Source organism: Chiloscyllium plagiosum, unplaced genomic scaffold (assembly GCF_037043375.1).
Source record: "Chiloscyllium plagiosum isolate Xiang-an unplaced genomic scaffold, Cpla_swu_hap1 HiC_scaffold_10, whole genome shotgun sequence".
In the NCBI taxonomy this organism is placed as follows: Eukaryota; Metazoa; Chordata; class Chondrichthyes; order Orectolobiformes; family Hemiscylliidae; genus Chiloscyllium; species Chiloscyllium plagiosum.
In genome coordinates this window covers 12,846,651-12,856,708 of record NW_028270148.1, presented here as the reverse complement: position 1 = coordinate 12,856,708, position 10,058 = coordinate 12,846,651, and positions in this window count along the sequence as shown.

The following is a 10,058-nucleotide window of genomic DNA, read 5'->3' as shown; positions in this document are numbered from 1 at the left end:
ACTGCACTATTTAGGGTGGGAAGGTGGGGCTAGTGGAGGTAGTAATGTAATTTTGGCTGTACAGACTCAATGGGCCGAATGGCCTTTTCTGTGCTGTATGATTTTAAGATTCCACTACTTCCAATGCAGCAAAACCTACTCCAGGAAAAGTACTTTATTGGTTTTAGAGCACTTTGGAATGTTGTGCGATTGTTTAACTTTTAAAAAATCATGACCAGGCCAGGAATAGTCATAGAATCCCTTATTATCATAAAATCCCTACAGTCTGGAAACAGGCCCTTCGGCCCAACAAGTCCACATCCACCCTCTGGAGACTATCCCACCCAAACACCATTTCCCTACGCTGTTACCCTACGTTTACCCCTGACTAATGCACTTAACCTGCACATCCCAGAACACTATGGGAATTTAGCGTGGCCAATTGAATTGAACTTATTGTCACATGTACCAAGTCAGAGTGAAGAGCTTTGTATTGCAAGCAATTCACCTAACCTGCACATCTTTGGACTGTGGGAGGAAACCACACAGACACAGGGAGAATGTGCAAACTCCACACAGACAGTTGCCCGAGGCTGGAATCGAACTCAGGTCCCTGGTGCTGTGAGGCAACAGTGCTAACCACTGAGCCACCATGCCATGTTTTCATTCATCTCTGAAATGCCAGAGTTGGTGGCAATACCAATGTTTATTGTCCATTCTTAACCCCCCCCTTGCAAAGGAGATGGTGGACTGCCTTCTTGTTGTGCACAAGTCCTTACAATGCAGAGTCACTCACAGTGCTGTTGGGTACGTTATGCCAGGATTTGGAGAAATGACAATATCATTCCCAAGTCAATCAGGGATAGGCAAAAATGCTGACCTGGCCATCCTACGAATGCCTGGGTGGGTGCAGACCTAAAAATACTCAACAACATCCAGGATAAAGCAGCCCACTGGATTGGCACATATCCACAAGAATCCAATTCCTTCACCACAGATGCTCAGTAGCAGCAGTGTGTACCACCTACAAGATGCTCTGCAGACATTCACCAAAGATCATCAGACAGCACCTTCTAAACTGGGGTCCACTTCCATTTAAAAGGGCAAGGGCAGAAGATACATGGGAACACCACCAACTTTGTCTCCAAGCCACCCACCATCCTGACTGGGAAAACTATCAGTGTCACTCGGACAAAATCCTGGAAATCCCCCACTATGGGCATTGTGGGTCTACCTACAGCACATGGACTGCAGCGATTCAAGAAGGCAGCTCACCCCCCCACCTTCACAAGGGCTACTCGGGACGAGCAATAAATACTGGCCCAGCCAGCGACACTCAAGTCCCATGAAGCCTGTCAGCATCCACAGGGTTCCTCTTTTATTTAGATGCGTCTGCCGGTATTGTGATTGGAGTCTAGTTCATCACACAGGAGAATGACCTTCAGGTTAGGTTAGATTCTCTAAAATGTGGAAACAGGCCCTTCAGCCCAATAGGTCCACACTGACCCTCCGAAGAGTAACCCACCCACACCCACTTCCCTCTGACTAATGCATCAAACACTATGGGCAATTTAGCATGGCCAATTCACCTGACCTGCACATCTTTGGACTGTGGGAGGAAACCGGAGCACCTGGAGGAAACTCACGCAGACACGGGGAGAATGTGCAAACACCACACAGACCACAACGGAGGCAGGTTCTGTGGCATTTGGCAGATGAAGCAGGGCTGTTGGGGCACGGACAGTGCCCGTGAAACCCTGGATGAGAGGAGAGAAAGGAAAAGTGGATGTTGACGGCAAGTGGGCTTGGAAACAAATAGGAGATCGCCTTTGGGGCCAGCTAGCTGGCTTTTGAGACCAGCTTCGAAATCAAGTCTGTTCCTCAACCATTGCACACTGTTAATACTTGCCCAGCTACAAGCAGTTCATAAAAATAACAGTTTCAAGATTAGTGTATTGATAGAAAGTGATTCGGTTTTTCACACTCCAAATATAGACAAAGTGATAAAGCAGAGTGACTTTTTGGCTCACTTTACAGACGGAGCTTTTGAAACGGGGATCAGCCTAAGCTGATGAAGCAGGGAGTTGGGCCACATGATTCAAGTGGATGAAATATTTCAGCGGATGCAGGAACTGGTTCCTGATGAGTTTAGGTTAAACGGTGCAATGGAAGCGACAGGTCAGAGTAATGACAGCTGGTTAATGACGCCAATTAACATTCCACAGTGAGTTCATTTAGGTGGCAGAGAAAGTTACAATTAAAGGTTTCCTCTCCCCCAGAACATTAACTGCGCAAAGAAAAAGGGATGCTTCACATGAAGGAATGAATTGGCAAGTTGGTGGAGCAGCCGGAGAGGTAAAAAATGGAAGGAAATTCCTGCAGATGCTGGAATCTGTACTAAAAACAAAAAATGCGGAAGATCGCAATGAATCAGGGAGCATCCATGGAGAGACAGCAAGCTAACATTTCGAGTCTAGACTCTCTCTCCACAGATGCTGCCTGACCCACTGTGATTTCCAGCAGTTTATGTTTTCAGATAATAAATGGGGATTCAATGCCGAGAATAGTGCATGCAACTCTGATCGCCCTCCTATCAGAAAGATGTAGTGAAACCTGAAAGGGTTCAGAAAAGATGTACAAGGATGTTGCCAGATAGAGTCTGAATACAGAATCAACCCACTGATGCTTATTATAGAATAGAATCCCTGCAGTGTGGAAAGAGGCCATTCTGCCCAAGTCCACACTAACCCTTCAAAGAGAAACTCACCCAGACCCATACCCTATTACTTTACATTTACCCATAAATGATACACCTAACCTACACATCCCTGAGCACTATGGGGGGCAATCCACCCCAACCTGTACATCCTTGGATTGTGGAAGGAAACCCACACAGACACAAGGAGAATGTACAAACTCCACACAGTCAGTTGTCCAAGGCAGGAATTGATCAAAGGCCCCTGTAGCTGTGAGGCTGTAGTGCTAACTACTCAGTAACAACAGTGTGTACTATCTATAAGAAATTTCCCAAAGATCCTTGGAAAGCACCTTCCAAACCCATGACTACTTCCATCTAGGAAGGACACGGGTTGTAGATACATGGGGATACGACCACCTGCAGGTTCCCCTCCAAGCCACTCATCTTCGTCACTTAGAAATGTATCACTGTTCCTTTGGCATAGTTGAATAGAAATCCTGGTATTCCCTGTCTAAGGACATTCTGGATCAACCTGCAGCACATGGACTGCAGTGGTTTAAGGAGCCACTCACCAGCACATTCTCAAGGGCAATTGGGGATGAGCAACAAATGCTGGCCCAGCCAATGATGTTTGTGTCCTATGAGTGAATTTTTAAAAAATAGTATCTCAGCATCTTCAAGAGGCCAGGGCAAGGATATGGTTTAAATAAACGTATCTTCCTTGTAAATTGACCTCCTACCTCTGGGGCCTCAAACCCAAGTAGGACTGATGGAATGAAGGCGTGACTCAGTTAACTTGATGTGAGATGAATGATCACAGTCTGACCACATTCCTGGAGACAAGAGGTGGATGGTTCAAAACTATCACTAATCTACTGCAATGCGACTCAGAAAAGATAGACAATGAGTGGACATGATAATTGCAGGCATGACTCTGATAAAATCGGTCTTTTGAGGTCAGGATTATTACACATGGGGCAGAACTGTGGGAACAGTAACACTGATCTGGATGATTAATGCTGACATTGGGTAACAAGGTTGAATATAATAATCTATTCTCTCCCTGGGTGGTTGGATTAAAATCTTGTTCCTAACTATTCATGAGTCTCTTTTAGAGTTGTGGATATTAAAGAATAGAATGAAAGAATCAAGTTATAGGAGTCTACAGCACAACAAAAGGCCTTTCAGCCCATCAATTCAGTGCCTGTTAAAAATTGTCATTCTAATCCCGTTTTCCTGCACTTGACACATAGCAAGTGAACCTCAAAATACTTTTTAAGTGTTATGAATGTTTCCACCTCTATCACTCTTAGGGACAGTGAGCTCCAATTTCCAACAACCCTCTGAGTGAAAATAGTTTTTTCTCACATCCCCTCCAAACCACCTGCCCCTTGCCTTAAATTTATGACCGCTGTCATTGATTTAGGGAAAGTTTACTTCCTGTCAACACTATCAATTCCCCTCATGATTTTACAGATCTCATGGTGAACCTCTCAGTCTCCTCCACTCTGGTCTAACGAAGAAGGGCTGAAGAAGGGCTAATGCCCGAAACGTCGATTCTCCTGTTCCCTAGATGCTGCCTGACCTGCTGCGCTTCTCCAGCAACACATTTCCATCTCTGATCTCCAGCATCTGCAGACCTCATTTTCTCCTCGAACGAACATAGCCCACTCTGTCCAACCTCTCTTCATAACTGAAACTCTCCAGCCCAGGAAAAGTCCTAGTAGATGTCCTCTGCACCTCCTACAGTTCAATTACATCCCATAAGACTGGAAGATTAAAGAGCAGAATTAATCCATTTGGCCCATTGAGTATGCGCCACCATTTGATCATGGTGGATCTGTTTCTCAACCCCATCCCCCTGCCTTTTCCCTGCAACTCTTGATCCTTTTATCAATCAAGAACCTATCTATCCCTGTCTTTAAAACACCCAAATACTTGGCCTCCACAGCCTTCTGTGGTAATGAGTTCCACAGATTTACCATCTCCATTCTAAAGAGTCGTCCCTTCACTCTGAGGCTGTGCCCTTGGGTCCGAGTCTCTCCTACTGGTGGAAACATCTTCTCCACATCCACTCTATCCACGCCTCTCAGTTTTCTGTAAGTTTCAATCAGATCTTCCTTCATCCGTCTAAGCTCCTTAGAATACAGATCCATAGTCTTTGACCATCCCTCCTACAATGTGGATTCCAGAACTGCACACAATACTCTCGCTGTATTTGTAAGCCTTTTCCCTTGTCATAGCTACAGTCACTTTTGATTTACTATGTCTTTTCTTTCTTTCTCTTTCTCATTCTTTCCTTTCAGTTTGCTCCTCCTCTCTGTCTCCTTCCCTTACTGTGGCGCTCTCTCTTTCTTCACTTCTCTCTCTTCCATTCTTCCTGTCTTATTTTCCTCCAGCCTTCATTCCTTTCTCACTCTCTCCCATTTGACGTCCATCCTTTCTCCCCGTACCTTGCAACTCCCTCTTCCTCTGTATGTCCCTTTGATCATTCACTGGATGAAGGATTGGGTCTGGAAATCAGCATCTCTTCCTGAGGCGTCATAGCCTCTATCTATGTGGTGAACAGGACTGAACTCTGCGCGGCTGGAACTCTTTGTCCGTTTTTGTTGCTTTCTCTGGTGGATAATGTGAAATGTTGTGATACACTGGTTGATCTCCAGCAGGACTGCTTCGAATGTAAAAGAATATTGTAATCGGATATTGAAACGATCTACTTAGATATTCCCTGATGGTTTGCAATTTTATTTTCTCTTCAGATCAATTATGTTTTATGTTTCTGGTTTCCTCAGCATCATGCAATCCAGAATTTATTTTTGAGCTCAGTGGTATTCTCCTCCTCTTGGAGAATCATGGAAGAGTTCATCTGACCTTCTCCAAAAAGCAACTGTGTTATTTTGTGCCTTTTCTCTGTAAACCTAGTTGTTCTGAATTCTCCCAAGCGTGTCTAAACCAGCAGAAGTCACAGGCGCTGTTGGAGTAACCATGCTGAGGTGTTGCTATTTTTCCCACTGCCCACAATCTGTTGATCACAGTCTACTACAAAGGAACAGTGGCATTTGGCTCCATTAAAGAAAGACAATTAGCTCTAATAGTGTTGGCTAACTGTAGTGTGGTGGTTAGCTCATTGGGCTAATAACGCAAAACGTCGATTTTCCTGCTCCTCGGATGCTGCCTGACTTGTTGTGATTTTCCAGCTCTACACTCTCGACTCTGATCTCCAGCTTCTGCAGTCCTCACTTTCTCCTAACAAGCCATCTGCCCAGGCTAACATCCTGGTGATGTAGGTTCAAATCTCACCATGGCTGAGGCTAAAATGAACTATTTGGGAATTGAAATCCAATCTCAATAATAGTGACCACGAAGCTATCATTGATTGTCATATAAACCCATCCGGTTCACAAATGTCCTGCAAGAAAGGGAATCTGCTATCCTTGCCTGCTGTGGACTGCAATGTGGTTTGATTTAATTAATTATTTTCACATGTGCTTAGGTACAGTGAAAAGTTTTGTTTTGCGTTCAGTACGGGCAGACCATGCCCAGAGAAAATACTTTTGGGTATTGGAGCAGAGTGAGGAATACAATGTTACAGCTGCAGAGAAAGTACACAGAGGGTGAGATCAACATTAAATTGGAAATTTGAGAGGCCCATTCGGAAATCTAATAACAGGGGGCAAGACGCTGTTCTTGAATCTTTTTGTAAGTGTATAGAAACGTTTATATCTTCTACCCAACAAAAGAGGGTAGAAGAGAGTATAACCGGGGTGGGAGGGGTCTTTAATTTTGTTGGTTACTTTCCCGAGACAGTGGGAAGTGAAGATGGAGTCAATGGATAATAGGCTGGTTTGCGTGATGGACTGGGCTGTATTCGCGATGTTAACATTTAACTGCCCTCTGAACTGGGAGGGCAAGCAATTCTGTTCAAGAGCTATAAGGGATATTCTGGTGACAACCACATGCCATGGAAGAATTCAAAAAACTCTGCTTTTTCACACTAGCCCTGTTCTTTCTAAATTCTGTATACTTGAGGTAATTACAGAGATCCTAAGTGCCATTGGAGTCACATGGTGGAATGTATCCTGCTGACACAGACTATCCTGTCTGTTGGCGGTAAGGTCATCAGTTATAGTTCACAAAGGACCCTAGATATTTCTCTCTAATGGAAAATTAGGACAAGCATATAATTACTGTGTCTGCAAAAGCAAGTCAGGGGTTGGAAATTCTGCATCTTCTGTTTCTCCAAAGTCTGTCCATCATCTATAAGGCACAAATCAGGAGTGTGATGGAATGCTCCCTGTTTACTTGGATGAGTGCAGTTCCAACAACACTCAAGGGAATTTAACACCATCCAAGACAAAGCAACCCATTTGATTGGCACCAAATCTACCACTTTCAAGATTCATTCCTTCTACCACTGCAATGTGTACTATCTACAGGACACACTGCAGTAACTCACCAAGGCTCTTTTGACATTCATACCCAAGTTGAGATCACATTCATCTAGAATGACAAGGGCAGCAGATACATGGGAACACCACCACCTGCAAGTTCCCCCCCAAGTCACTTACCATCCTGACTTGGAAATATAACGCCAATTCTTCTCTGTTGCTGGGTTAGAATTCTGGAATTCCCTCCCTAATGGCATTGTGGGTCACCCTAGTGAACATGAGCTATGGCAATTTCAGAAAGCAGCTCATCACTACCTCCTCAAGGACACATTATAGGAAGGATATGATTGTACTGGAGAAGGTGCAGAGGAGATTCCACAGGACGTTGCTGGGGCTGGAGCAATTCAGCTATGAAGACAGAATGTTTTTGATTCCCTTAGAGCAGAGGAAGTGGTGGGGACTGGCGGAGGGATCTGATTGAGGTGTACAAAGCTCTGAAGTGGACAGTTAGAGTAGATAGGGAGAAACCTTTCCCCTTAGTACAGGGGTTACTGATCAGAGGCCTGGGTTTAATGAGAAAAACAAGAGGTTTGGAGGCGATTTGAGGAATTATTTTCACCAAGAGGCTTGTGTGTATCTGGAACTCATTGCCTGAAAAGGTGGCAGAGTTGAGAACTTCACAACATTTAAGAAGTTTTTAGATGAGTACTTGAAAAGCCACAATATTCAAGGTTAAGGGCCAAGCGCTGGGAAATCGGATTAGAATAGATGGATGTTTGTTGACTGGTTTGGACAGGACGGGCCGAAGGGATTTTCGCCATGCTGTAAGAACTCTCTCATCTTCAACTAGCATGGATCAATTTAAAGGGACATCACTCTATAAAGCATGGGACTTAGCCTCCATGAATGAGCAGGGCCCATACAGGAGTTGAACCTGCATCCGTCTGTACCTCCTTCTGTCCCTTCCCAATAACTGAGAAGGAGTAGGCGCTGAAAACACCCAATGCTGGAGATCACAGTGGGTCAGGCAGTATCCACGGAAAGAGACCAATCTAACGTTTCAAGTCTAGGTGACTCTGTACCAGAGCTGATGGAGACGTTGCTCTGCTGAAGGGTCATCCAGACTCGAAACGTTAACTTGCTCTCTCTCCATGGATGCTGCCCGACCCGCTGTGATCTTCAGCATTGGCTGTTGTTGTTGTCCAGCAGCAAGTTGCTCTGACAATTAGGCAGTGCTCCTGGGAGCGAATCCATTCCGCTGGATGGAATCCAGTCCACATTGTAGGGGCAGCCTGTCACAGCTGCCGATCACCTTGCAGTACTGAGGCTGGTATGCTTGCGACGTGCAATGTGTGTGTGTTCCTGAAGAGGGGCTGACTGTGTGCTATCTGTTCCGAAGGATGCATTGCAGGGTTTGCCTTTTGGTAAATACAACTCCACTCTGCAGAGCAGAAAACAAAAACACAACAGCGGAATTGGCTCTGGGGATGAGCTGGGGGAGGGGGAAATAACGTGGAGCTGAAATGAAACGTTACCACCAGACCATGATTGAATGAAATAACAGTTTACTTGACCAGACTTTCAAGCATGTCACAGAGCAAACTCTCGTTTCGTGACAGATTATCTAGTGCTGGTTAATGACTCCTTGATGCACAGAGGGTTGGCATGAGGAATTAACCAGAGTGTAGCAATGCTGAGTTGTATTACAACATGCTGTACTGGGAAATCAATGCCCGAGCACTGTAGGTAACCACACCTTGAATGGGATTAATCATGAGGGAAAAGGCTCAATTTTAAATTAAAAAAAATCAGAGTGCTGGAGAAATTCAGCAGGTCTGGCAGCGTCTGTGGAGGGAGAAACAATGTTTCCACTACAGGATAATTTCAAAGGAAGATGTTTGATTCTGTGAGTCTGCTAACCCATCTATATTGGTTAAACTTGGATATAGGTTCAGAGCAAAGCTAAACTTGTGAAGGAATTCATAGAAACGTCAAAAATATGAGCAGAAGAAGGCCATTCAGCCCTTCAAGCCTGCTCCACCATTCTATATGTTCATGACTGATCGTCCAACTCAGTCCCATGTTCCTGCCCTCTGTCTCTGCTGTGATCCCTTTCGCCCTGAGAACTGTTTTGATCTCATTGGCTGTGCAGCAATATAAGATACCTGGAGACAGGAAGGACTGCAGACACTGGAAGTCAGAGTCAACAGATGTGTTGGAAAAGCACAGCAGGTCAGACAGCATCTGAGGAGCAGGAAAGTTTGGGCTAAAATCCTTCATCAGGACTGGATATCAGGAGGGTTTGAAGGTTCACTGACACTAGTCGCCCAGGTCACTGATAAACTGGAGGTCATTGGCTCCAAATCCCTCGACAGTAGTTTTGAGAATTTTAATCCGGTTTAAAATGTCATAAATCGGAATTCAGAAAGGTGCCACTGATCTGGAGGCATTCCAATGTCACCCATGAGGGTTGACCAGTCAGTTCCCTCATGCCATCCCCTTCATTTTCCCCAAGTGCACATCCAATTTTGCTCTGAAATCGTTCACCATCTCCACTTGCAGTACCCTGACCAAATTCCGGGTCATTGCTGCTCTCTCTGTAAAAATTCTTCCTCCTCATATAACCCTCCTCCCCGAGTCTCCTCCCCGAGTCTGTCTGCACCACCGAGCCTGTGTCCTTGTGGTATCAGCGACTGGGAACAGCTTCTCTTTCCCTTCCCTGTCTTAACCTTGTCCACCCAAGTCAAATCTCTCCTCAATCTCCTTCGCTCCGAGGAGAACAGACCCAGATGTTGTCTGATTGCGCTTGGCATCGGAGTGTTCCACTACAATCGTCCTTTGGAGAAGGGACATCCACTGATGCATATCCAGTCTCTGTGTCACTCCACTTCCACAGCAATGCCTCAGTCAACCATTCAGTTTTATGCTGTTGGTGGTTTGAGCTTCCAGTTTTCCAGGGGCGATTAGGGCGAGGGGCAGTCAATTGCCATCAG